Consider the following 27916-nt stretch of genomic DNA (forward strand, 5'->3'; position numbering starts at 1 on the left):
GCCGAGCGGCGCCGCCTGCGCTGGGGACGGGCCGTGCTGTGCTCCTCATGAAGGGTAGCGAAAAGCTTCTGACTGTCCCTGCCTAGCTCCAGCGGTAGGTACGTTACCCACAGGATTGTTAGCCGCTTGCTAAAGAGGCTTGGCCAGAATTTCTTACAAGGAAAGCATCTCTGCTGCCTAAAAAAAGGAGGTTTTCTGGATGAGGACTAAGCAAGGGTCTGCTGGACAACTCTTGAGCTCGAAAGCAGTATAAATTTGGATTGTCGTAGAGTGGAAGACTAGGAAGTTGTGTGCTTGATTCTAGTTAATGCCGTGGCAGCTTTAGCAGATGCTTGCAGTTTTTGAGAAATAAGGAGAAGATGAGGGGGAGAAAAAAAAGTTTTGATAGTGCAATGTATACCTTGGCATTTTCTTGTAAACAAGCAGTACTGTGGCTTGAGCTCACCATATGCTGATATGCCCATACTTGCCTGTGGAATGTACCACTCCCTTTAAGCCTTTCCTAGAGCAAGCCATTGTCTCGTTACCCCAGAATTTGGCTTAAATTGCTGCTTTCTGATTGCTGTACAAGAAAGAGTCCATGCTTGAAGACAGGAGAAGGAAGGTCTTTGAGATTGAAGGTCTGAAATTGGTAGAGAACTATAAAAGGAACACTGTGAACATGTGAAGGGCCTAGGGCAAATAGACTAATGAAAGCTGTAGAGGAGATTGGATTCTTGAAACAAGATAGGTGGCTAGAACCAGAAACTATGTATAGTGGAGTTCTTTTGTTCATACCTCTCATAATACAATAAATACATTTCTGATTTACTTTTGTGGGGTAGGACATGCTTATGAATTGCACCTCCTCTGAAACATGGAGCTTCAGTGGGGAGGAAATGGCAATCAGGCTCCTCCATTGTAGAAAATAATGACTCTGAGCTGCTGTACTGCTCCTCTATTGTAAAATTAATAGCTATCCATTCAGTTTTCTCACTTCGCTGTCTCTTAGAAGTCTCTTAGACTTCTAATGGGAAAAAAAATTAAGATCATGCATCAGACTGGTGAGTTTACCATCCATTCAAAAATTTTACCTAGTACAGCCTGCTTGTGAGATACTTTAAGGTTTCACCTGGCTACATACATCCATTTGCTGGCTTAGAACTTCAGTTGTAGGGCCATATGCAAAATAGATGGTAGAGCATGTCTGCATCCTTGGCACTTTGTTCCTTGTACTCAAGACCTGTTTTTGGAGCGCATTCATTGAAATAAATGTTAACAAGGACACCCTTTCTGACCCTCTGGTCTTTTTTTACAGCTTCCTTTATAATCATGCTATCTTTCATGTAACTATGAGAACTTCAGTTTACAATTGATGATTGCATCACCAAGTCCTTCTGATAAACATAAAATGTTGTTCTCTTGCAAGGCTTAAGGCTAGATATTTAATCCCTTTCTTGAATACTATTTTCTCTAGTTTCTGCTTTAACAGATGCCATTATGCAATATGCCAATTTTTGTTTGTAAATCTATGCACTAGAGTAGTTATTAAGAGAAGAACTCTCAGGGATCTTGAACTGTTTGTTTTAACAACAGGCACAATGGTGGTTTGACACTTCAACAGCTGTTTTATAATTGCTATTCTGTGTTGTTTTAAACACAAAAATAATAGATTATTTATAATAGCATAAAGTTATATATTTTTGGGCCACTTTAGGAGTATTACAACTCACATATCTATGTCTCTAAACTTTTCGTCTTTTATGACTCAGTGTTATGTAAGAATGAAGAATATATTTGAGATTCAAAATACTGTAATAAAAAAACTTGATATTAACCTTTAGAAACTGGAACTTATTTTTTGTGAAGGAGATGCCTTGAACGAAAAATGAAAACTTTCAAATGATGAGATTCTCTTAAAACGAACTGATTACTTAGGTTAACAAGTTGGAAGGTGTGAAAGTCACATGGTTTCTAATAGCAGTACTTTGCAAAGCAAAGTGGTGAATATTCAGAACTCTTGAAGGTGGAGCTTAAAAAATTATTAGGGTGTGCTCTGTGCACTCTGTCAGGTGGTTTAAAAGGTTATGTTTCTGCTGAATTTTTTTCATCCCCTTGTTAACTGTCAGTGACTGGTTTTATATAACCACTGCAAAACAAAGAGGTGGCTGAACAAATAAGTTTTACAATACTGTATAAGACATAACTAAAACTATTAGATATCTGAAAGAGTTGGAGTAAACGCTGATCTGGTAAGGAAACTCTCTAAAACAAGTCCTGGAAGTGTATGTGCTCAATTACAAAGAACAATGTGAATGGTGATTTTTTTGTTGTTTTTTGCTTGGTGTTCTGGACAATATAGTAAAATGCAATAGCTGAGAGGTTCTGATGGCTGCCAAGAGTTAACAGGACTGTATTTGGAAAAATGTCTCCCTAATGACGAAATAACAGTGCCTCATACCAAAAAAAAAAAAAAAGAGCATTGTTGTAACTACTGCAACTGGTGGCAAACAAAGAATCAGTTATTTGCCTGAAGCATTATGGCACACCAGCAAGAACCAAGAGTGGGTGTCTTTGAGGAGCTGATAGTCAAAGCCTCAATTAGTAAGGGCTTTACACACATAGATAATGATTGCCATTAATATTAACTGCTACTGTAATGTATTTTGAAAATTACTTTATGTGTTAACTAATCCTTAGAGCTATTTTGTAAAGCTGGCAGGTAAAGGAGCATTTGGGTCCTAAAAGTGATTGTACATCCTGTGAAGTTCAGGTGCTCAGGGTTAAATACCAGTGATCTGATTTTTATTGGGGGTGAGGTTCTGCTGCTCTTGTCTCTGTTACCTGCATTTATTGGGAAGATCACTGACTCAGAATAACTAACTCTAACCCTAACTCAGAATAACTTCAAAATCAGAAACAACGTGTAACATACTTTACTTCAATCAATTGTCTGAAATGATGCACAACACCAGTAGCAATGAATCCTGTTTGTCCTGTTAGGTGCTCTATCACCCACGTTTGGACTGGAGTACAATTGTTAAAAGTACTCCACAAAAGTCTTAAATCTGCAGGGAAGATTTAACCTCAGCTACCAGGATACCTTTATTATCTTCCTCTCCTGCTTTCTTTTCCTACTGGTTTCTGCAAGTTGATGTACATCATGTGTCTTAAGGGTATGCAGCACATGGACATAAGTAGTTGATCATAGAGGGGCTTTTACTGCAAATAAACTATAATTGTACCAAGTGTGGTACAGAACTTGGAACTTCTTCTGATAGAAATTTTTACAGCTGTTGTGCTGGTGGATTTGTTCTTTGTACTTTTCCCTCAGTTCCGGTTTTCTTGGCAATGCTTATTATAATACAGTACTTGCATGACAGGCTTATGTGGGAAAAATGTTAACTTCAGGATTCTTTCTAATACCGTTTTGCAAATCTTGTGTTATTTTATCACACTTTACTTGTATTCATTTTTCTTTCTTTTCCCCCACCCCGTTTGTTTTTTTTTTTTTTCTTTTTTTTTTTTTTTTAAAGCCTGGATGCTTTGGGGCACTTTAACAGAAAATATAGTTACTTTTTAACCAATTAAAATGTTAATGTTGGTACTGTTTCTGTTAACATCGGCTCCCAGATCTTTGCATTGTTTAGAAATACATTGTTACTTCAAACCACCAGACCTGTTGTATTAGTGAAATCCTGGCCAGTCCCAGTAGCGGCTCAGTTTTCTGAGGATGATGTTGTGAATTATCTTATTTCTCCGACTCGCTGCCAGTGCATGGCGATAAACCTTGCAGCTTGGCGCCTGCAGGAACTACATGAAATCAAAGCGAATATCCAATGGCCACAGCAGTCCAAGTGCTTTATGTGCCATGGAGGGGTGGCGGCAGCTTGCCCTGCCCTGCCCCGCAGGCTTCCTGGGAGCCAGGCTGCTTCTGCGGGGGAAGCCCGGCGGTTCGCGTTGGTAGAACAACGCGAGTAATTCCTGGCAAAAAAAAAAAAAAAAAAGAAAAAAAAAAGGCGGTATCTCAGCATTTGTGCAGCTGGCCGAGACACAAATATTTGCCCTTATTCACTGGAGGGAAGGGCGGATTTTCCGACCGCTTCCTACGGGCGAAAGGACGGCACGGGCACGGCGCGGCGGGACCTCTGCGGGGCCTCATCGCCTCAGTAGCCAGGACATCCTTGGTGTTTCCCAGAGACGCTGCTGCGTGCCCAGAAAGCCGTTTGATTCCCAACTACCTTGATGATACCGGCCTTCTTAACGGCAGCGATCGCTCCTGCTCTCTCCGGCGCGCGGAGGCATCCTGGGGCCGCCCTCCCCGCCGGTCCGGCCCGGTGCGGGGCTGCGCGGAGCCGCCGGGGGCCGGGGCACGGCCCGGGCGGCTCGAGGGGAGCGGCGCCCGGCGCGCTCCGGGGGCGGGACCAGCTGCCGCCCCGGCCTATCACAGCTACGGGAAGCGGAGGGGGAGAGGGGGGCACGGCCAACCGGGGCTCGGCTCGCCCCTCGCTGCCTCGCGATTGGCCGAAGCGTGGAGGGGTGGTGCCTCGGGGGCGGGCCGGACGCTCGGGAGCCAACGGGGAGGGAGCGCGGGGGCGGGGCCTGGTGAGTGCTGCGCGCCTGCCCCAGTGAGCGCCGGGGCCGGGCGGGGCCGCGCGTGCCAATGGGGCGGCGGGGGGGGCGGGAGCGCCGCGCCGGGACGTCGAGGTGCCGGAGGGGAGAGGCGGCGTCGGGATAAAGCCGGCGGGGGATGCCGGTGGCTCGCGTCGCTCGCTGGGTCCCACCAGGGTCGCTCTGAAGTGTGGGGGACGCCGCAGTCGCGCTGAGGTAGGCGGCGGCGCCCGAGGCTGCGGCAGCTTCTACCGGCGGGAGAGGTGAGGCGGCGGCGCAGCCGGGATCCGGTCGTGGCTGATCGGAGGGAGGAGGAGGCGCCTTGCCCCGACGGGAACGGAGCCTGCGGGTCGTGCTCTGCGGCCCCTGGCGCTGGCCCGGCCCCGGTCTTCGCCGCTTTGTTTACGGTGGGGCGGGGAGGGGAGGGACGGGAGGGAGGGCAGCGTGTGGCCGGGCGGCCCTGCCCGCCGTCGCCGCGGGGGCATGAGTAGGGCGGAGACGGAGCAGGGGTCGGCGGCGCTGCGTGCCCCGGCCGCCCCCACCTGAGCTCCGGACCTTTTGCCCCGAGGAGACGGAGCCTCCTCCGATCCCCTCCGCGGCCCGCGCTCCGTCTCCTTCCGCCCCTTCCTCCCCGGCCGCGGCCCCACCCGTGTGTGCCCAGGCTTCTCAGCCGGCGGCCCCCGGAGCCTCCGGGGTAGGAGCGGCGCTCGCACAGCCCCGCGGGCCGAGCGTAAAGCGGCGGCCGCCGCCGGGCTGCTCCCGCCCCACGCCCGCACCCGTCCGGCCGGCTGCGGCCGACCCCCGGGACAGCGGGGCCGCGCAGCCGCCGGGCAGCCACCGCCGCAGGGGATGGCGGGGCTGGGAGCGGGCCAGGCCGGCCGGGAATGGCGGGACGGAACGGGGAGGGTGGCACGGAGCCGGGCTTTGTTCCCGGCCCCGCCCCGCCTGGGGGTGCCCGGGGGCTCCGGCGGAGAGAGCGCGTCCCGGCGCCTGGTGCGGAGGGCGGTGCGGGCGAGCAGCGACGCCCCCGGCCGCCCGTGCCGCCCTCCGCGCAGCTGGCCCGCTCCCCCGCCTTCGGGTGAAACTTGGGAGACTTGAGCGGCGAACCAGGAGCCGTGTGTGCGCTTAGCGTGCAGCGCCTCGCTGATGGAGTCGCTCTGAGGTGCTTTTAGGACCAAATTTGGCTTCCGCAGTTTTTGCAGCCTCAGACAGGCGTGCTTGTATGGCTGTAAGTATTGTAGGGGCTTAATTAGTTTTCCCCTCTCCACTTTCGTGTGTATCTTTCCAGTATTTTGATAATGTGATAATTTTGTTACTCAGTAGGCAGTTCAGTTTGTGTCTTGACCAGAAATCACTGATGATCAGGGCAGCTCTAGCTAAAACATCCTAAGGATCTGAAGGAAAACATAAAAAAACCCTGAAAACCCAACAAATCTAAAATATTTTGGTGGTCACTCATACTGAGGGAATTGCAAAAGCAATTTGCTAATACGGTCTTGAGGAATAGTAATCTGGAGACGAGGCAGCAGGAGTATAACCTGGACTTCCTTCAGAATTACAAATATCAAATGGACATTAGGAAAGAAATATACTAAACCAGAAAACAAATTCTTTCCTCCTTTGTGCACTGCATATCTCCGTGCTGCAGACTTCATGGAGTATACAGAGTACTTTTATTGAGGTGATTCGCTGATTGGGGATTGAGCAAAGAGTGAAATTTACTGTAGTTTCTTAAGAAGTATTTCCTCACCGTGTCATTTCCTCAGTAGGCTGTTTCAGTCGCTTTGCTTCTGTGTTGTTACTGTCATGCTGAGGATATGTGCCAAGTACTTCAGAATCTTTGTGGAAGATCGCACACCAAGTGCTGTAAAACCACACTGATTCTTATCTTATGACACTGTCTCAGGAAGGAAACAAACCCCTCCATAAAAATTGTGTTGTAGGTTCAGTATTTAAAGATGAGAACAACATTTTCAGTGTCAAAAGCTTCCTTTATCTGTGGTTTGTAGAGGTCCTTAGTGGTACTTTATGGTTGTTTCCAGTAGACAACCGACTTCCCTGGGCAAATTGCTGCTGTGAATGACTCCTTATTTATATTCCAAAACTGATTTGGTTAAAGTCTGTGCTGACTTCTCTGGAAGTGGTTTCCTTGGAGCAGAGTGGTGGTATGTTGCTTTGGGATGTTGTAGAACATTGTTGATGAGCTTAATTTCAAAAGAAAAGTTGTTTAATTCTTCTGTGAGGTTAGTTAAGGTAAAGTTGGAAAATTCAATTCTATTTCTGTTTGACTGGCCTAAGTGAACCAAAGCATGGTGATAGCTGGTTTTCGTGTAATACCATAATACTTTTAAGAAGGGAAGTTTTAGGTTGTAGAGGCTAAGGCAAAAAGTAGAACTGCTCATTTTTCATGTTACTGTATTAACGCTTTGCAGTCATCCTGCTAGGATTCAACAGCTCAAGAGTGGTCCTCATGTGTTCATTTCACTGTGAATGCTTGTCTTCCTAATTTGGGGTGATAAAATTAATTGGTATGATGAAAGTTCTTGCTAATACAGTTGAGATCATGCTGTCTGTATTTACTTTTTCTAAGAACTTAAGAAGATTATAATTCCCTTCAGTGGCTATGCATCAAGGAAACCAACTTGGAAAACAGTGTGTTCTGCATCAGGCAGGAGTTGCCTATTTTATATCTAGCTTTGTATTTAAGGGGGTTTTGTCTTCACCATCTTGCCAGCTGAAAACTACTTCATTATTGCATAAAGGACCAAAGGACAAGTTTAATTTTTTTGTCTGAGTTCCTTAAGACATGTGAAGGCAAACTTTTCGCTTCAGTGGACTTGCATAATACAGAACATGGGTATATAATGTGCTCCTTCTAGCTTAGAGTGCCATGGGTTTTTAGCAGTTTTTGCCTACATTTAAGCCTTAATTTGTAAGAAACTATAGGTATTGTGCAGATATTGTCAGAGGAAGGAGCTATATGCACACGTGGGCCATACGAGTTACTGTGAGAAAAATGAGGATAATATTTCAGGGTTTGTGACCCTGTACCTGTGGTCACTGGCCTGCCTTACCATTAGAAAATGCAATGTAGCTTATCCTCAGTGGGGGGGCAGCTGGCCTAGCACACAGCCTGGCTGTGGTTTGCTGCTTTGTGCAGCTGCTGCATGCTCGCACCCAAACAACTTTCAGCCCTTACGACTCTTGTATCTGTAATAATCCTCCCAGGAATCACAGTGGGCTGGAGGAGTGTTGCAATGTTAGAAGGTTTTAGACTTCGGCATTATTCTTGTCTGGTCTTGCTCTAAATCCTGATGAACTCCAGTAATAGATGCTAGCCAGACTGACTCAGCTAGGGTTGCTTCTGCCTTTTTATATTCAACTGAAAGAGCAGTTCTTTCTGCTATTTAGCTTGCTTATCCTCAGTGCTCGACAGTCAATTGTCTGAGTATCTGTGTACTGCCATATAGCTCTGTCTCTTCTAAGACTTCTGTTGTCCTCCCTTTCCTTCCTTCCCCTCCCCCAAATCTATTATAATCCTAATTCCTTCTGACATGAACACCTCCCAGGAAGAATGACTGAATACAGTCTCAAACAGCAAGTGTCCAATACCATCACTGGAAGGTATCAAAAAGGAAAAAAAATCCCCTTGAGCTAGTTGGAACAAGAGTGTTTGCTCTGGACATGGCTTCAGTTTTGAGGGATTTTTGTATCTATCCCTAGTTTTTCCTTGTGATTTATGTTTGCATGCAAAAATATAAGAGGAACAAGTATTAAAACCAAAATCAAACTTCTAAAGTTGAGTTTGAGGTTCTCTGGAATGTCTAAATAATTGATCTGGTGCAAGGACCTGGTGCCCTGATGCCATTGCTGTAAGCTTTGGTTTGTTCTTTACATGGGAATTCTTGCCCTTGTCACAGAAGCAAAATGAATTGTTTTTTGTGGTTAATGACAGTAGTCAAAGCTGAGCTGCATGGAATCTACACAGACCTTGGTACAGAAGGACCTTTCTTCCATCATTCCATACAGGTGTAAGAGAACTTTACTTTTCAAGAGCTGGGGCTGGCCTAGCCTGAAATAGCTACAGATGAGAGTGTCTAGCAGTAGGCTTGGGACTATTGACATGCCACTTGAGTGGTGCAGGTGGTCACTTCAGAATTAGTGTGGTGACCTCTTTTCTTCTTATTCCCTGTATTCCAGAAAATGGAAGAAGATTCTTGGCTTGGACCTTTTTCTCCCCTCTATTCTTAGATTTTTTTTTTTAAGTGAAGGTACATGAGATAGTCATGATAATAAAACAAGCTTTGTGTGTTTTGTCAGCTAACTATTGGAAGGCTGCTTCAAAGCTAAGTAACTGATACTTGGGGAATATTTGCAATTGGATATTAAAGCAGTTTGTCAGTGGCAGTTGCCAACGTTATTTTTCATCTTGGGTAGTAATTTTTTGTTTTAAATGTTTGTTTCCCCTTATCTTGAGTGTGTTTCTAGAGAGCAACAGTATAATTTTGCTAAACCAGACTCTCTCTTGTTCAGGTGAGACTTCTTGTCCACCTTATCATACTAAAATGCTGTAATTGCCTCCTTCATATATTAATTAGTCTTTAACATGCATTGGCCAGATTTCTATAAAGTATTCCAGGGAAGGTTCCAGTGGGACTTTATAAAGGCTTTTTAATACTCTGGTGGGTGTATCATGCTGATAAACCTTAGGGATCCTGTTTTCTTTCCATAGTCCTGTCAAGGTTTCTCTCTGTCTTCATAAACTGCAGCTTATAACAAAAAATATTACTGATCAAGTATGTTACCTTAAGGGGGGAAGAGAATGTGTAGCTTAAATGCAACTTTAGTAAGTATCACTTTTGCCAGCAGTCCTTGGGCCTACTATAGTTTGGGTCCCAGTGGGCATGGTGTTAGTCATACTTGTGCAGAGAGTATTCAAGGGGCTCAAAGATACCCCAGCATCATGCAAGTAAGCAAGGGAGAAGAGCACAAAATAAAATGGTGTGTGCTAAAATGATCCTTGTGAGGTTATGGGTAAGACCTGCCTTGCCATATGCAATCCCATTTGCTTAGCCTTTCACAGACTTCCTACTGTTGAACTTTCACTGCTGTTTTTTTGTAGTAGTCTCAAGGAGAAGAATTGTGTAGGTTTTACCAGCCCTATGCAGTTAAGTTTGTTTGTTTAGAGTAACTGAATATAATGTTGGATATGTTTATAAAATAAGAGCTGGAGAGAGCATAAAAACTACAAATAGAGATAGTATTGTTGTACTTGATCCAGAAGATAAGGCTCTAGTAATTCAATGTGGGATACTGTTAAAAGAGATTAAATTTCTTTAAAAGTGAAGGAATATCTATACCATAAGGCTTGGGAATGATCTGATGAACTGAGACCTCAAGAAGTTGCATTTGAAGTTGATATTGCAAAGAGTGACTTTCTTTCTCCATTGGTGTTGTCCAGTTTTGCAAAATACAGATGCATCTTCTTTTGTAAATGCTATGTCCTAAAGAGGACTTGGAACTAAGGGCAGACCTGGACAAAGGCTGATTCTCTTTAAAGGCATTAGCATGGGAGATAGCTGAAGTGTTCCTAGCAATTTTTATCTGTCTTTCATGAGAATAGTCCTTATCAACACCACTTCTGCTCTTGTGCTAAATCAAAAAGAACTGCTGGGGTTGTGCCCGTGGCAGCTGGACATATTGACATTGACAGATTTTTCATGATTTTTAATTGAACTAATCTATTCTGCCAGTAATGCTGCTTATATTAAAAAAAAAACTGCTGTAAGCAAAAATACTGAGATTTCTGCCTCTGTAGATATCATCCAAAACCAATGTCATCCAAAAAGCTGAAGAATTACTGCCCTGTGCACTGTGACTGCTGACTGGCCTGTTTATTCCCTGGGGTAGGGTGATGAGTAGTCCCTGGTCCAGTGATGGCTGTTGGCATGACTTGGGGCTCCTGGATACCACACATCAACCCATAAAGAGAAAGGAGTTGCAAATTAGTGCTCTTATTCTTTGCAGGAGTAGCAGTATGTGTCGGTCTCCCTGACACCTTCACTTGGATATGGCAAACCCGGTACTCTTTCTTGACACAGAAATCATGGAGATCTTGCCCCATTTCCTTCTGTTTCTTCTACCACTGCCACCATATTTGAAATTACTTCGGTGGTAGATGTTGCGTATAAAATTGGGGATCAGAGCTGTCTTTTCAGATGGAGTTGATACATGTGTTTGTGTGCATATTTATATGTATTTACATGCACCTACCTGCAGAATTGATAGGTGAATAGCTGGGGGAGGGTAAGAGTGGTGGATAGCGCGTGTGGGAACAGAAAACCGAGTAAGCAGAAGTACAAAAGAAATAAAACAAGCTTTTGGTGCAGGAAACTGAAAGCTTTTACCTACACATTTCTTTAACACTTTTGTATAGTTCTGGGCCTTTGCTGTATTAAGGGAAAAATGAACCTTATTTCAAAGTGTTTCTGAACACTTCTCTTCCTGTAAGTCATGATCAGGCTATGATGTTATAGTCTGTAATTCAGAATCTGTAAACAAACCATCAGCACAGATTGTACTTTTATTTTTGTGGTGCTGAGGTAAATTGTGTGCAGCTGATTTGATCCAGTTGGAAACCCAACCTTGTATCTCCTGGGAGAGTATCTACAGAAGGTATTGCATAGTGTATTCCGTGTTATACCACAGTGCAAGTTGTTGTTCTCTTGTCTTGCCTTTTTAAATTAAGAATAAATAGTTCCATTTAGTATGTTCTAGTCTCCATAATTTGAAAGTAGCCTTTATTGCATGTTCTCATCAAATCATATCTAGTATATAAAACTCTTATATAACTTAGGTAGTTTAAGGGCATAAAATCTTTGTGACTGTAGCTCAGTGATTCAAATGTTCCAAGCTGAAGAACTGACATATGTTAGGGACGCAAGACATTCTGAATTTTGCAGGTGGCTCTTTGAAAACTACTATGTGATTATTATGGGAAGACTAGAATGCAGTAGAGAGAGAAATCACTAGCGCTTTAATAATGTTTTGTGCCTAGAAACAAGAATAATAATTCAGCTACTTTAATGTTTGTTATTGTTACCCTGGAGTGTGCAGACTGGCCTCATTTGAGCTTTTTTTTAAAGTGAAAAAGCAAGTTCATATCTCACCCTGTGTAAATATAGACTCTATGAACTCTATAGTTTAAGAAAAAAGAATGGGTTGAGATGGTCTGCAGGTACAGCAAAGTCCCCATTCTGATCACCATAGCTCAAAAGCAGTTAGCACTACTGCTTTTTCTGCAGTATTTGTATTCTATTTCCAGAGGCCGAGATAATTGCACTAGATTGGGATATATCAATTGAAGTGTTTTTCTGGAACTACTTGAGTAGCTAAGAAATCTGCTAACTGATGTTATTCTTGCTATATTGTACATTATTGATGTTCTACTTAGTTGTTGTTTGGTCAGCATATTGGAAGAACTACAGGTGTTTTATTTATAGGACCTTAGTTTAACCTTTATTGAAGATGCTTTGAGGGGAGGAAGTGGGGAAAGCAGCTTCCTGCTTTGTTTGAGGGAGTAAAGTGGTGAGGTGTTTTTGGTGTGGGTGGGGCAGTGGGGTGGTGTTATTTATTTAACTCATATAGACCTTGGTACTGAAAGTGCGTAAAGTTCATGTTGGTTCCTCCTAATGTTCTATCATAACTAAGAAAAATTGCCATATTTTTCTCTATATAGATACACTAACAGAACTGGTACTGACCAGTTTTATAGTTTTTGTCACTTTTTAAAAAAGAGAATACATTTTGAGCCTTAGCAGTCTGTTAAGTGATGTTCTACATAAGGTGTTGATTTTTGTATCATTTCTTAATTTCAAGTGCTTGAATCCTGCTAGATACTGATCTCCAAAAGCTGATTGAATAAAAAGGGATTGTTGGTTTTGGTTTGAGATACTTTCAAAAGTAGGAAATTGCCAAAAGCAGTTTGAAGGTGAGATAAAAGGTCCTGTTCTTTGGATCTAATTTATTTAGTTTCAGAATAATTTTTAGCTTAGCTGTGCTTGCAATTTATTTTGTAAAAAGTTAAAAAAGGAGTTTAGTTTCTAAAGCCATTTAGCTTTTTTTTTTTTTTTTTTTCATTTTCTCAGTTGTTGCAGTAGTGGTGGTGGTGCAGAGGTCAGAGTTTAAAGCTTCTTGCCTACACTGCACACTCATGGAAGTTCTCACTTTTCCTGTGGCTGAAACGTTGTTAGTATAGATGATGGTGAGCAGTGGTGTTCAGATGAATGCAAACACTGCAGACACACTGTTGTGTTTTACTGTTGAGGGCAGCAGTGCATCTGAGGAGATGATGGTTGTTGCTCTTGGTAGGGGTCTGATGTTTTCCCTTCTGAGTGCATATGAAATAAGAAGGCACAGGTGATGATAAATTCTAGGGGACATAAAATTAGGCAAGCTGGGGTCTTACTCATTTCTTCTCTTGGAAATACTCATGTTCCAGCACAAATTTTTAAATACTATACAGACTTAGTTTTTGCTGTTTTCCTGGTGGAGGCAAAGTTTCTTTAAGGTAATTTGAACATCTGAATTGCTTACCACCTCTCATGCTAAGTGGAAAGAACTGTAATTTCTTGGTCCTCTGCAGATCACTGGCAGATTGAACACTTGCAGAGAAAGTATTTCTCTGCTGCAGTTTCTTGAAAAGCAGCAGAGAAATACTTTCTCTCAGATTGCTAGTCCAAATTAATAGGGGGCCCAAAATATTTAGTTCTGTACTACAGCTGAGGAAACACTCCTCTAAATTAACAATCTGAAAATAGCAGGGGTAAAGAAGCAATCAGAGGGCATGAGCACCTTGGAAAGGTATGACTGCATCACTGCTTTCTGAAGGCAGTGGGTTCCTTGTGGCACTAGTAAAGGCAATTATTCTAAAGAGAATAATCTGAGAAACTGAAAAGATCTTAGACCTAGATGGAAATATCCATTCTGCTGTGGGAAAAACACAGTCTGAGTTTTGGCATACTCCTAATACTTTGAAATGAGACTCCAAAAGATATAGTTATGGTAAAGATTCAAAGAACAAGCAGGGTTTGTGGCCCTGGCCCAGTGGATATGATTTGGCATTCACTTACTTAGTCCCTTTTCATGATAACTAAGGAAAAGAGAATTCAAATAACCCATTTTAAGTTTATCATGGTCAAGTTATCACACATTTAGTACCAAGCCCTCAAATTTATTTTGCAAATCCTTTGCTACAAATGGGAGTATTTTCAATTGAACTTTATCAGTTTGTACATGGAGAGCTATTTGTAATTCTTGGAAGAAAAAAGTAAAACACATGTAGTTCTCAGGTGCACGTGGTTGGCTCTATTCCAAAGTTTTGTTATGACTGAGGCAGTTTTTTCTTCTTGTCCCATGAATCCTTTTAGGTGATCTTGATATGCCTTGTAAGTGTTATCTCATTTCCACATCAGTTATGTAAAAGTTGAACCTACATTAATTTCATACCAATGATCTGTGCATCTTCCAGGTGCAATATTTGTATTTAATGAACTTCTCCCTGCCCAAGCCCCCCAAAGGCTTGGTTTTTGCATTAGTGACCTGTGTCTCTCCTGTTCACGACTTTTGTGGTTCCTCACAATTAATTGATCAGCAGCCACTCAGCCTTGCTGGTTGTGTGGATTGTGGAGTGGAAAAAAAACGTACTGGTTTTCAGTAAGGAGATGGTTGGTGAAATTGGGAGAGCATTGCATGACTACTGTGTTCTTGACAGCATTTAGTAACACCCAGTTTATCATGTACCATTTTTAGTTTGTAGTGCTGATTATTGTTATACACTATTAATATTCTTAAAGCTTTTACAGGAAGCAAAAGGACAAAGTTGTTACTAAAAATCTTCTGTTGATACACAGTGTGCCAAGCATCAGTAAGGAAATGGAGTAGATTAGAGTATAAGGAGCCTGGGAAACTTCATTCCTCCTTTTTATTCCTATGACATCCAATTTTCTGAGGTAATTAGCTTAAAAGTGGTTTCTGTAATATTCAGGTGTTCTCAAGCTCTTTTTTTTTTTCTATTCCTGATGTCAGTCACCATTATCACTTACTTGGGAGGACAGCAAGCAATAAGCTCAGTGTAGTCTGGTAAGTGCATGCTGTTGCTGAGGAAAAAGGTTGGGAGAACAAGGGAACTGGTCAGCCACTGGAAATCTTTCAGCCTTCGGGTATCATTTTCCCATGCTGTAGTGGAAAAAATGTGTAATTGGTCTGTAACAGGGAAGTCTTGTATATAGTTGATATGTTGTATAATAAATCTAGTTTATAGTTAACAATGTTGTTTTCTTCCTTCTACCTCCTGTATGAGGGGTGGTGTAAGTTGACAAGAGGACCAGAGCTCACCAGGTGTGGTGTGTTATCATAGGAGTGCTTGTGAGAGCAGATTACTTAGCTCTATAAAATGCTGAAGTTATAGGTCAGCCACAGGTTTGGGTGACCATAGTACCATTGTGTAAATGTTTGCCCCTAAACTTCAAGCTTCTTGGTGTAATTTTTCAAATAATGTCATAAAAACTGATATAGTTCATCTCTGCCTTTATTCTACCTGTGTAAAAGCAAATAGTGTATTGAAGCCTGGTTAGGGTTTGTGGTGTGGAAACACCACTTCTAGCAGATGGCTAAAACTATTAATATTTCTTTTTTTCTTTCTTTTGAAGTATCATCTTATTAAATCTTTTGGGCCAGTAATTGTGAGGAAGGCTCTAATTTAGTGTGTTGTGTGTATCTTCTTAAATGAAGTTGCTGATACTTGGATTTCCAGCAACATTTGTATTAATCCCCATCCCTGAAGTTTTTGGAAGTGATCTGCTATACTACCTCTCCTACGCTTAGCAATGTGTGCTGAATTGGAGCATGTTAATTGCTGCTCAAAAGTTAAAGTTGAGTTCTGTCTTGCATAGGAGCCAACATTATAGCAGCTACTCTGTAAATATAATACAACAGCTTGAAAATAACACTCTGTGAACTCCTCTCCTTCCAAAGAAAAAGTTTATGTAATTAGAAGTTACACGTGCTGTTACTTGATCAGATTTGAAGTTGGCTGAATTTTTAGTTGTGTTTTCCAATTCAGGTTGTTAGAGGAGTCCTGAATTCTTTTATGTATTAAAACTTAGAGGTAGCATCAGTTTTCTTTGTACTATTTTTTGAACCTTATGATAGCAAACCTCTCGTGTTTTCAACTTTATTATGTTTCTTTTTTTCATGTTCTGCTTCTTAACTTTTTATAAATCTTCCGTAGGAGTGAACCCCAAACACTGAAACTACACCTGTGTGATACCTTTGACTTAAAATCTGATGAAGTATAGTTATATTTTAACTTGTCAGCTGCCATTAGGAAATGAAGCCCAATGAACCAGCAATAAGCTGTAGCTATTGTAGGTTTCACTGGCATCTTTTGGAGACTTTTGACCTTTTTGCTACCTTTACTGATACTTTCTTTTTCCTGTAGTCTGAGTTAATCTGATCAGATGGGTTCTGTAGAATACCTCAGGCTGTATTCAAATCCAGTTGTAGTTGTTCTTGAAGTTCTGGGCAGCAGCTATAATATAAAATTCATTATTGCTCAGTGTGCACAAAAAAACTTGAGTACATTGCATGTTTTTTTGTGGGCTTCCCACCTTCTGGCCTCTTTCCAAACAGTCTGCTAGCTGAACTGACAGTGCCTTCCTAAAGCTTGGACAGTCAAGTCAGTTTTCAGCTTAACTTTATTTCCTTTGTTAAACAGCTGGGCTGTTGGGTGGTGTTATGGTGGGAGGGGGAGATTGAATATGGCATGGTGAAGGAAGATGTGTTTGTATGTGTCTGCTCTGAGGGCTGCAAGCAGGGAAGCCTCTGATCAGAATGGATGATGTACCTGTGAACGTGTTTTGCTTGAGGTAGTGAGCTAAAATGTCAGCATATGCCAGGGTGGTTTCTGTCTGGGTGTTCTGTCAATTTTGTGGAGGGTAATAATGCATAGGTTTGATTGTGTTAAAGTGCTGTTCCCAGTGATTGTATTAGGGGAGGAGTTAAAGGACAACTGACCCACTCTCTTTCAAACTGGGGTGAATGTAAGATTTGGCATGAACTGAAATAAACTATTGCTTATCTTTAATTAAAAAAAAAAGGAGCAAAAAGAAGAGAACAAAGGGAGTAGTACAGTTTGATGTATATGGGATGAAAGGTGATGCATTTCTGCTGTGCAGAAAACAATGCTAACTTATCCTAATTATCTGAAGAGGTAAAGTGGTGTGTATTTAATGCACTGCGCTGTCAAATGCACAGACTATGGAAAACAGTCCACATTTTTATTAAAGTGTTGCAAAATTTAACAGGTAAAATTTACAGTCAGAATTTTGTCTGTCTTTAAATGCTTTCCTTTGTAACTGGTCAAGTCTTTGAAACATTTGACTTTCTTTTCCAAGGAATTACTTAATGCATTCCCAATTTATATATAAACATCAGGTTGCTTCCTATTTGCAAAAGTTTATCTAATTTTCTTGCTTGTCTCACAGTCCCACTTTTAAGCTCTCTTTTACATCTTAAAATCTTCAGGATGTGGCTTTTTACTTTTAGATTGCACTTATATGGGTCTCTCTTTTGTATTTTTGGAAACACTAATTAAGAAGTGGAACAAATTGTATATAAAAGAATTGATGATGACTGAATAGTTCACACATCCTTAAAGGTAACGGCTGCATTTGTGCTGCATCACAGCACTGAAAATCATGTTAGATATACAGGGCTTTTTACAAATTTTTCCTGGAAAATTTCCAAACTATGGAATTTTTAAATTCCTGGCATTTTTCAAGCTATGAATTTTTAAAAGAAGAAAAAAAACTTCCCCATATAAACTAGATGTTCCGGAGTGGTGGACTGCTACTGCATGATGAGACTTGAGTTGTTAAAAGCAGTTGAAAGTGCTTGATCTGCCTTCAGGGTAAAATGAAATACACTAAAGTGCTTTCTTTTACTGTAGTTTGGCACTATAGAAGAAAAAAAGAATCTGCTGCTTAGGCAAGTTGTGGCAAGTATGTCAGCTGCATACCAACTTCTATTGTGAAGGAATCTGCAGAAGTTCTCAAGACTTTGTTAGGAAGACCCAGCTCTGAAGTATTGTTTTGTTTCTTTTTCTGACCACATCCTCCTGCTAACTGAGCAGATGAAAAAAAAAAAACCCAAAAAATCAGAAAAGAAATTAATAAAAGGAATAATATGAAAAATTTGATTCAGAATTGCTTGCATTTTAGAGTGGTTAGATATGATTAATAAAAATATGTTTGTAACTAAAGTGCAATTAAAACCTTTCATAAGGAATGGATGCATGCAGAATATGCTGAGTGTGGGAAACCAGATGTTATTTTGGTGTCAGTTTTAATTTTTCTCTTTCATGGGGAAAAATCGTTAAGAATAATTAGCTTCTGACCAGAACAGCAATTTTGAAGACAAATGTAACAAATAGATTATTATAGTTTTTAAATGATAAATTTAGAATTCTAAAGCATTGGGAAGTTGTTGACATCTCTGTTAAATGTCTAAGGTTTGATTTTTTTTCTTGTTTCTTTTTCAGAGTTCTGTATTTCATTTGTCTGTACTGTGTTTGGAGATCTTTCTCCAATTTTTGGCTACATACCAGCCAACTTGAAGCTGTTTACATCTTTGTCTACTCTTACATCTTGAAGCACAACGTTGGACTCATGGGGAAAATGTCTTGATGGATCCATCCTAAGAGTGATAGCTCTCATCAGTGGTTAACAATGGCTTCTAAGTGGTAAGGTCTTTCTCACAGTAGTGTCATAAATAGATTTTCATCTGTCGCTTTCTGTTTTGCTTGTCTATATTGTGCTGTTAACACACCTTGAGCTGCTACCTCTCAGTTGTCTGACTAGAAGACTGTCTGTACTGTGTTAAATCCAACAAGAACGTGTGTTTTAATACAGCATTGTAACTGATCGCGGCCAAAAGTGAATGTCTAAGGAAGAGGTTGGGAGCAGGGCAAATACCCTCCCTGTCATCTGCGTCTTAGGGACTTCCGAAGCCAGATGTGGTTTCTGTGCTTTTAATAGTTCTCGAATTGTACATTGCTTTTGTGCAATTTCTGAAAGTTCAGCAGTTCGCTCAAGTTGTCTTTCACGAGCGTCAGTGCTCCGTGGGATTCGGAGTTGGTGGGAACAGAGCCCTCCCGCCTTTGGGATGTGCGGGCGGGCGCCTGCACTCTGCCCCCTTGTGGGTGAAGCCGGGCACTGCAGTCCATTGGCAAGGGCCGGCACGGACTCGTGGGAAGCTTTGGGCTGGAAGGGACCTCTAGTTCCGTAGTCAGAGTTCTCATTCCTAAGTCAGTGACGTACACAGATGCTCTTTCCTTTGCTGCTTTGCATGTAAGGATTTTACCAGTAGGAAATAAATAGGCATTGATGTCAAGTACAGGACAGCTATTGTCACTAAAGCGCTTCTGAGCTGAAATGAGCATGGATAGATCCAAACAACATCTATTATTCTATTATATATCCGAACAACATCTATTATTTTTTTTGTCCTTCAAAAATAATATAGCATACTGCTTTTCTATAGTTAAGTAGTAAAACTGATAGACCATGCTTTCTTTTGGCCTTTGAGAGCAGAGGGTACATTGGTGTGACAGGACGAAAATATTGAAGTGCTGTTGTTGATATGCTATTTGCTACGTGGACTTTTGTATTCAAGACAGTTTTATTATTTATGTATTCTATAGTACTTTGTAGAATGTAATAGAATATTTTATGTTTTATTATTAACTAATTTCATTAATAATTAGAATATTATATGTTATATAATATTTTGTCATAGCTCTCACTTTCCTTTATTTTGTATTGTTCTATATATTCTGTGAAGGAGAAGTATACAAAAAAATAGAATTTGGATGCATGATAAGATCTGCCTTTGGAACATCTCCATTATATCATGTACCCATGTTTGCTTCTGTTACTGTTTTTTATTTCCAGTGATGTATTGTAACATGCTGACCTGCTCAACTGTCCTTTGTTAGAATTTTATACCGTAATTATTTTTGTACTGATGTGTTCTTTCTCTCAAAGTATAATAAATTTGTTGCTGCAGAAGCTTACCTTAAAGACCATATCTTGCTATTGTTCAAGGAAGGCAAGTACATCTTTGAACATTAGAGTAGGAACTCCAAGTCAGTCTTTTAAATGAAGTAGAAAAATGGAGGCAGAGGGTTTGAGAACATTAGTGTAATATTTTACTGTAAGTTTTTCTTCTGTCCATGCTTATCCTGCTTAGGAAAACTTTAGTTTTATCTAATTTTAAAAAGTTTTAGTGCTTATGTATGTTTCTACATTCCTTTATGTTTACATAGAAAATGTGTTCCAATTACAAATTTCAAATGTTCAAGTTTGGATTGTGTAGTTTTTCTTTATTGGGAACAAGACTGTTCAGTACTGATCTAGTTTTTAGAATACTTTTCAGTAATTATTGTGCTTTTTATACTTGTGGTGAGATGTTTAAAAAGCAATCAGGTTTTTAACAGATCAGGTTTAAAACAAATATTCTTAGCACTGGGTCCAAGATTTTGTATCTATTGTCTTCTGTATTAAAAGCCTACTGTGTTTTCTATAGGCAGTAAATGTGTTGTGTCTGGGCTTCTTTTTGTTTTTCACTTTAGTTAGAAGTGGTCTTTCAGGGTCTATTTTCCTGTTGGAGAATGCAGAGAGAGTTTTATGCAAGTGCTTTCCTTTAAAAATATGTGTGATAAGGAAAAAGTGTGCCTGTTGCCATTCTTCTTCCGTGTTGCTAATTTACTCCCTGGAATCAGTTTCCTGATCAACCTTGTAGCTCAGGGCTTTGTCCAGTCAGGACTTGAAAAGCTCACATGACTTTTCTGTAATATTGTCTGGAGCACCAGTTATGCTGAAAAACCTATTTCTGTAAAAGCAATTCTTGAGCAGTATACAACGTAATTAATGTGCCTGTTAATACTTGACAAGCATTTTTGCAAGTGTAGCACCTAAGTTTGGTTAATTTATTTTCCAGCATAATTAATAAATGATTATCATGAGGAGAAAAGTGTAGTGGTTTTTTAAATGTATTTTATTTAAAAAAAATTCTTATTCCTTTCTTTTTTCTTCTCCTTAAATAATAATTTAGGATTAAAGGAATACTTGTTACTCACTCGATACTCTGCTCAGCAGTTTCATTAGTTCTGTCAATATAAATTCCAAAGTGGATATTGGAAAAATAAACAGAAAATTTAAGTTCTTTTGTTATCACAGAGTTTCTATTAAGATATAGCTCAGTGGGCCACACTGATGTTTAATAAGGCTTTTTGTGGGCTTCCCCCTTGCCTCCTGCTTCATTTGAACATTTGTTCTTGCTCTGATGCCTGACTAGAGAGGTATGTTTCTGCTGAAGAGCTTTGTAGACCATACCTAATTGTAATGACAAGTGACTTGCAGAATGCCTCACACTCAATGCCTCGTGTTGTTCAAATAATGTGGAACATCTGAGGCACATCTACCAAACAAACCCCAGAAGATGGAAATGCTAACAGGGACACAGAAGAGCTGCTTAATCTGTGAAATGGGAAAGTGTCTGTCAGATGAGAGGGGAAAAAATGTTGAATCTCTCTGGTAGGACTTAACTTTCCCTGGGATTCTGTGGACTTTGTGCTTTGTTTTTATTTGTTGGTTTTCCTTTTTAGGTGGCATTCAACATTCATAAATTTTCTGTTTTCAACATTTTGTAACACTTTTTTTTAAAACTTGTTTTCTGGCATGAAGAACAGCTGTGTATCTTGACAATGAACAATAAATTTTAGTGTGATTTTTTTTTTCCTTTTGAACACATTTTAAAAAATGTAATCTGTATATTGAGCATAATATACAAGGCACTCTCTGTAGGTGTTTTCTAACACCTAAAATGAAATACATTTGGCCTTCAAAGGGGCTAGACCTGTGGTGAATTTCTTTTAGCAGTCTCATTATGCATCAGCAGGAAGATTGTGGAGAAGAACTCTGTATGCTAACTAATTTTGCTGTTGCTTAAAATTGCACTATTACAGCCCTTTTTTAGTATGTATATATACACACATATATACAGCTATCTGTATCCATATATGTCTTCAACCCTTTTTTTTTAAGCTTTTTTGGTCAGGCAGCTGTTATATATTGGTTGTGGAGATGCTGCTGTTCTCCATTTGCAGCCAGTAACTGTTTGCTTGAAAGCAATTCACTTGGAGAGGTGCTTAATTTAAAAGTAACAGTAACTTCTACATTAAGGTGTAGAGTAACTGTACAAGTTACAGTAAAGATCCCATATTACAGTTTGAATCTATGATATATAATGGAATGGAAACCAGAAATCTTTAAGGAACTGGAAAATGCTTATTCCTTGGTTAGCAGCTAATGAAAATACTGTATGTCTTTAAACAAAACAAGTATGTCAAAGATAAGAAAAATGATATTGTTTTCATAGGTTTGGGTGAAGCACAAGTGATGTAGCTGCTTCTGATATCTCCTATGTAGCTGCAGAACTTTCCTGTGGAAACTCTGAGTTGCCCTCCCTTGTGCCTCTGCTCATCAGGGCTTTATACATCTTGCCTCCCTTGGCCCAGGGCAATTTCCATGTCCAGTGCACCACTGGTCATGAAGTTCTTGTTTCTGCTGTGGTTAGTTCCTCCTCAGTAATGCTCTGGCTCAGAAATGCATGATGAAGTGCAGCAAGCCTCATTGCTGATGCAGAACTGTTCTTCAATTCGGGCCACTCCTTAAAGAATACAAGGATTCAGTCTAAAACATACAGAAATTAAAGAAGGAATAACAAGGTTGTGTGAGAAAAGGAGCTTTCTCCCTTTCACGTGTACTTAGCTCCTATTCTTAATTTTAACCACATTTCATTGGCTCTTCTGTGTGAGTGATGAAAGGTAATCCTAGCATGGACAAAATGACAGTTGTCACACCTCTTTTACATTTCCTCTAAGAGGAAGAAGTAATTCCAGTTTGTGAAAATTTTTGGAAAAGTGTGTTCCACTATTCCTGTGTTTCACTATTACAATTACTGGTCTTTTATTATTAAAAGTCACAACTGAAGAAAGCACTCAGGTGTTCTTTCTTTAGTCTTTCTGTTCTCATCAGATGACTGGAGCATCACTTCTTTTCTTTAAATAAAAGAATTCTTCTCATCCTTGGTGATCATGTTCAGTCAGGTCCTTAAATTTGTTTCCTCTCTCTCCTCTTCAAAGGCAGATGATTTTTTTTCCTTACTGCTTCTAACAGGAACAGGCTTAACCTCTCCTTCAGATAGGTAATACAGCAATTTAATAAATAATACTAATAAATCTTTAATAAATCTTTTACAATACATGCTAATCTTGTATATGTTTCTTGTGGCATTAGAAATTAGAATAATCATTTTAATCTGATGGTATGTGTGAGTAAAAAGTATGCCACCACTCTTTAGTCTTAGTCTACTTTACAATTTACCACTCATAATCTGTCTGTTCCATAGATCTACCTTAAGGTGTGGTACTTGGGTAGAACTGTTGATACATGGAAGTGCCTTTTGAGCTTTGCTGTTGCCCCCAGGTGACAGAATGCCTGAGCAGCAGAGCTGTTGTGTAGGAACAGTAGCTTTGCCTTGATTGCTGTCTTTTAAGCAGTTTGTTCACTGTCCTTCTGAAGTTGCAAAGTCAGTGTGCTGTGTATTGCTTCTGGGTTTTTTATTTTTTATGGTGATCTTGTTTACCACTCTTCAATTTTATAAGCTTTACTATATTTAGCAAACAAACATGCATGGTTGTGCATAATTACATAAATGTTCCATATAGGGAAGAAATTGATGTTTTCTCTTGGGTGGCTCAACATTTTTTTTGTTTAGTTCCTTCATCGTCATGTGTTTGTTTACTTAGCAACTGTGATATAGTGACAATTAGTTATTATAGCAGTGCATTTAGTGACTGTGTTTAGTTATTTGCTAATAATCAAAAACTGTTTGGTTTCAAACTTAGGGGTTTTTTCTCCCCTTCTTCCTAGAAATATCTTTGAACTTTAATTTAGTACCTTAGTTGGACTTCTATTTCGTCCAAGTATGTTGTATGTTTCCAAATAGGAAATCAGATTTCATCTAACATCTAACACTGAAAGTTAGAATTTCCTCTCCTGTGCTCAAAGCCCTGAAACCAAAACCTCACCGGACCTAAACTATATCCACTGTCTTTCCGTTATAGAAATTCTAACAGTGCAAATTCTCTGCCTCTTTTCTTGTTTTATGTTAAACTTGAATGACATTTTGCAAGTGTTTATGTATTTAAAGCTACATGTTGCCCATAGGCCCATGTGGAATTCTACTGGGAGCATTCCCTGCAGTATCTGGTGTTTTGGTTGTTGTTACTTATTTTTTTCCTCCTCCTTAAGACAGGACCCCAGATGTTCCCATTCACAGTCCAGCCCATTTGCTGAGACAACACCAAAATGAAACCTATTAAATACTCATCCTGATACATATGTTATATTCATACAATATATATAGTGTTTCAGAGTTTTAGTATTATGGTCTGTATAACAGAGCCTAAATTAGTAGAGACATGTCAATGCACATGAATGGACTTGTGAATGCAGCCACCCAGGTGGGTTGGGTTTTCTTTCAAGTAGGTTGAATATTAGTTTCTACTTTCTATTTTGCCCTGTAGATTAAGCTTTCTGTGGCCATGTTGCAAGAACCAGTTAATTTTGGAAGAGAAGAACTAAAATAGATGAGATGGATGAATGCTGTGTAACCAAGACAGAACCTGTATTTAATGTAGGCATTGAGAGCTTTTTCATAGCTATTGCAAATGGAGCTTATCCTATGAACTCACTAACCATGTTTGTTTTATTTTTTTAAGTAATAGAAGCTATGGAGAAAAGTCACAGTGAAAAAAGGATAATGATAGTTCCCCCAAGTCAGTAGCATTTTAAATGTGCCTGCCTTGTGTAAAATTTTAAGCAATAAACTACAATTAGGTTAAGCTTGATAAGGGAAACAAGATAAGTGTGCTGTATGTAGTTTTGGGATTGGAATGATGGTTATTTTTGAACAGTGGAATATAGATTCCCTTGCTGCTTGACTTTTATGCTTTTGACATGATTTTAAAAGTTGGCCATTCAAACATGAAAAAAGTCTACAGATGTGTACTTTTATGTAGTGCTAGAGAAACTCTTTAAGAGAGACTGTGACAATGGCTGTAAAAATCATCAACTAAATAGCCCAAATGTTTGTTTAAGAAATACATGTTGACTCACTGTTCTTGAGTAATTCTGGAAATACATGTGCACTTGGTCTCTGGTTATCACTTATTGTCTGTTCGGGCTGATCTATACATTAACAATTGGCAGCTCTTCTTTTTCTGTAAAGCACTTAAAAAGCTTTTGGTAGAAGTTTTCAGGTCTCAATTCCTTAGAGATCCATTTTCACAGCAGTGTTGCCATTGTTGTTCTGGCAGCGAACCTTTGGTTTTAAAATGTTGCTTATTGTAATGTCCTTTATGTAGAGATATCAACATCAAGATTGTCATTATTCACTTCAATTATTTTATAAGAAAAAAGATCTGGCCATTTCTATTGCTATGGGATTGCATAACAATGTCTTCTCTTGCTGTTTCTACTTGCATGGAAATGGGTATGGTTCAGGTTATGCAGCATGGTTTGGAAGATCTTGTGCAATATATCAGTACTTGGAACAAGCAAGAAGTTAGCAACAGGAAGCCCGACTGAGGATTGTAGAAGCTGTGGGGTAGACAATATCTTGATCTTCTCAGGAACTCCTAATGAGTTCAGGAAAGCATTGTGTTCTTGCATGTGACCTCAAGATAAGAACAGTTAAAACGTAATACATAAATGCTAAAAATCTGGGGACTTTTCTGTTAAAAAGAATAATACAGTATTCAGTCAGTGAATATAACCGTTTTATGTTCAACTGCTGATGGACATATTTTGACAGATATTTCTATTTTTTTTTTTTTTCATTCTAATGCTAGATAATCAAAGCCAAACTCTGAAACCTCCCCCCCCCAAATCATTCCCGGAAATTTGCAACCTTCCAAAGAAAAAGCCCCACAACTTGCTCGGAAAGGCTCTCCAGCCCCATTTAAAAGAAATAAATACAGCCTAAGTTATTGAAAGAAAAGTGAAACTTTACCAGAAACTGACTGTTGTTTGTTTCTTTCATTTCTCAGGAAATAGCTAGGTGTGTCTAAGAAAAGTGTGGAGATAACTGAAACGATTCACATTTGTACATTTAAAAAAAACAGTAAGCCAAAACTATAGAAAGGTTAAATGGCTTAATTTTAAAGTATTTTGTATGCAAAATAATAGCAGCAACAATTTTGTGCTGGTATAGAGAGAATGTATTGAAAAATTGTACATTGATTTGTCCCTGGTTGGGTTTTTTCTGTGAAATTACATTAGTTGAACAGAACCAAGGAAACCATTAATGCCAAGTAGCTTAGGAATTAACTGTAAAATTAAGTGTAAGTTATATGAAGGATGGCTTCTTAAATATATTTTTAAAGTTTGAAATAGACATGGCAAGTTGATTCCTTTAAATATGTTGGGTCCTTAAAAGTGGTTAGTGCAAACTGCCAAAAGATGACACCACAATAAGACTGTTTTCTCCCCATGCATGTTTTCTAGGCTATGTTCTTTGTTCAAAGCTATGTGACAGTTGTAGTTCTAAAGCAAAAAGGCTTGCCATTTTAAAAAAATGCAGCATATACAGAGGAAGAAACAGGGTTTGTCTTCCCTACCCATGCAGGCTTTTGTGTGAAATTGGGTGTCTTACTATTTGCCTAGCAGGTATAACGTGGATGTCCAGTGCCCACTACCTCTCATGAGTTTAATGCCTGTGTGTTAATTTATACCTGTAGGCTGGACTCTGATTTGTAGCTGTACTGCTTTATTCTGCTTTCAATTGTGTATCTTATATCATAACTTTTTTTTTTTTAAGAATAGATTCTTTTCATTGGGATAAGGCAAACTATTACAAATAGTCTTACAAATTTGTCTTCTCTTCTAAACATCAAGAAGAAACTTCATGTATTTGGGTTTTCTCCTAAGTATTTGGGTCTTCTTGTAGTTAGTCTATTTTCTTAGAGGATTTGCTTCCACATGAAACAGTGATGTCAGGTTGAAATGAGGAAGTTGGTGAAAATGGTCATGTGTATTTGGTGCACACTGATGCTGTGTTCAGGATGTTTTATATGCTATGTTCAGTATGGGATGCATAGCTAACACCCTTAATCTCAAGGAATGTTAATGCATCTTGAAGACCTGCAAACACATAGAGACCACTTTGCATCACTTGGCCTGCTCACTCTTTCAAAAGGCAAAACTTGCACCCTTTCTTATCCTGCTGGGTCTTTCCTGTTGAAATTCCTTTGGTGATGCCTCCAGTACCAGTGTCCCATCAGGAAGGATAGTTTTGCTTTATAGGTTCTTGTTTTGGTGGGGTATAGAGTTTTTTTGCAGGGGAATGTTGGTGGGTTGTTTTTTTTCTTTTAGTTTTGTTTTTCTTTTTTTGGTGTGTCATTCTGGGAAATACAGGCGCAGAGAGCTCACAAGGCCTGGAGCATACAAGTTCAGAGATAGAGATGGATACAATGTTTGACCTAAGACCTTGGAGAAAGCTTGAAGGTTTAGAACAGAAAAGTGAAACAGACACAAAGTAAGAATAAAGATTTGTAGTTTAAGTAGTTTAAGCAGAAATATGTTTCAAGCAAGTAGAAATATGCCTCACGTAAGCAAATAAATATGCTAAGCAAGATAGTTGAAAATTTTAAAGTCTAGTACTAGAACTTGTTACAGAGTTGGTAAAAAGTAGAAGATACAGCAATAAGTTACTGTAGAGTTATATGATTGGATAAAAAGAGCTGCATTGTGGCAGAATCATGTAAAACAATTAACGATTGGTTTATGAAGATGCTAGCGAGCTTTGTGGAAGTAGTTGATTGGACAAGAAATACATAAAAGACATTGTAACTAGAATTAAAACTGCTTCTGATGTGATGGCATTGGATGTAACAACCTTACAGTCTCACCCTTCCACGAGACTGATTTGGCAAGAAACCATTTTTTAATCGCCTCATCAGTCGACCCCATCTACTCTGTATCCCAAACACGTTGTTCTGTCCAGTTAACGTTGTCCTGTTGCTGAAAAGCTGGGAGAAAGCGCAGGGTCTTTGTGCCAATAGATGTACCCACTCCATAGCAGTGTTTACATAAAGGGGAGATCATAGAATTGTTTAGGTTGGAAAAGACCTTTAAACCAC

At 39.8% G+C, this 27916-nt stretch overlaps 1 protein-coding gene across 4 annotated transcripts in view; it reads left to right on the forward strand.

The window, feature by feature from the left end:
• The first annotated feature begins 17 nt into the window (after positions 1 to 17).
• The window catches only part of FRYL (FRY like transcription coactivator), a 168517-nt gene continuing 140618 nt past the window's right edge, over positions 18 to 27916 (forward strand). The window contains exons 1-2 of one of the 4 annotated variants that reach the window (XM_053974833.1): positions 18 to 98; positions 18191 to 18391. The gene's annotated coding sequence lies outside the window, so the exon portion shown is untranslated. Of the gene's footprint in view, positions 99 to 4733; positions 4854 to 18190; positions 18392 to 27916 lie in introns of those variants that run through there. The other 3 variants (XM_053974837.1, XM_053974834.1, XM_053974835.1) reach the window with 3 other exon arrangements.

Source organism: Vidua macroura, chromosome 4, assembly GCF_024509145.1.
Source record: "Vidua macroura isolate BioBank_ID:100142 chromosome 4, ASM2450914v1, whole genome shotgun sequence".
NCBI lineage: Eukaryota > Metazoa > Chordata > Aves > Passeriformes > Viduidae > Vidua > Vidua macroura.